Genomic DNA, 1,366 nt, shown 5'->3' on the forward strand with positions numbered 1-1,366 from the left:
GCTGTGTCAGCGCTATGTGTACGTGCGCTGAGGAGTTCCCACTCCGTAAACGGGGCGTTATAGGGTTCACTGTGGCGTGTAGTGAACGAGATGACTTTCCTTTCAATCCATTGTTTGAGGGTGTGAAAGGCTGGGGGGTAGTTCTCCGACGCAGAGGCTTGAGCAAAGTGCTCAGCAATCGCACTTGCGTCAGTACATAAGACGCCATTGATGGTAATGAAGAGGACACCTATTGGGGTCTGGCACCCAACAAGACGTCTGATCTTCGTCCAGACTTGGGAAGGTGATGTATGGCACCCAATGGTCGACACATACCTCTCCCACCACAACTGTTTCCGTTGTTTTATAAACTGGCATACACAGGCACGGAGCCGCTTAAAGGCTATCAGATGCTCCAGGGAAGGGTGTCGCTTATGTCGCTGTAGAGCTCATGGACACACTGAAATTGCCTTAGCGACTTCCTGCGACCACAAGGAGACTGGCTTTTGCCGGGGCACCCTAAAGAGCTAGGGACTGCGTTTTCTGCCACAGAAACGATTGTTGTAGTCACCTGCTCATCCATCACATCAATGTTACTATGCTCAACCATCACATTGATGTTACCATGTGGGGGAGAATCAACGGTGACAGATGTGAAAGTTTCCCAGTCTGCCCATCTGGGCAGGCATCTGTGGGCCTGACACCAGGGCACTGACAGGAAGATGGGGAAGTGATCACTAACACACAGGTCGTCATGTGCTCTCCAGTGGATAGATGTGAGAAGTCCTGGGCTGCAAGTTGATAAATCAATGGCTGAGTAACTACCTCGAGCCACACTGAAATGTGTGGCGCCCCAGTATTTAAGAGGTAGAAGTCGAACTGAGACAGTACAGTTTCGACATCTTTGCCTCAGCCAGCAAGCACAGTGTCACCACATAAGGGGTTACGGGCATTAAAATCTACCAAAAGTAGGAAAGGTTTAGGGAGATGATCGATCAGTGCAGCTATTACATTCAGGGGTATTGCACCATCTGGAGGAAGATATACATTGCAGACAGTTATTTCCTGCACAGCCACAGCTTCAAGAGGTGTTTGAAGCAGCAGAGTTTCACTACAGACTGAGATTAGGACATAAATGCAAACTCCACCTGACACTTGATTACAGTCACTACAGTTCCTGTAATATCCCTTATAGCCACAGAGGGCAATGCAGAAAGCACGCATAAAGCTTAACAGTTGCCGTAACTCAGCCAGGCGGTGGAAAAAACTGCCGCAATTCCACTGGAGGATGACATCATCGTGAGGCTGGGAAGGCATGGAACATCCAATGAGGCAGCATACACCTCAGGGTTACCTGCTGCCACCGACTTTTTGACTGAGCAGTCTA

This window comes from Schistocerca americana, chromosome X (genome assembly GCF_021461395.2).
Source record: "Schistocerca americana isolate TAMUIC-IGC-003095 chromosome X, iqSchAmer2.1, whole genome shotgun sequence".
NCBI classification, from domain to species: domain Eukaryota; kingdom Metazoa; phylum Arthropoda; class Insecta; order Orthoptera; family Acrididae; genus Schistocerca; species Schistocerca americana.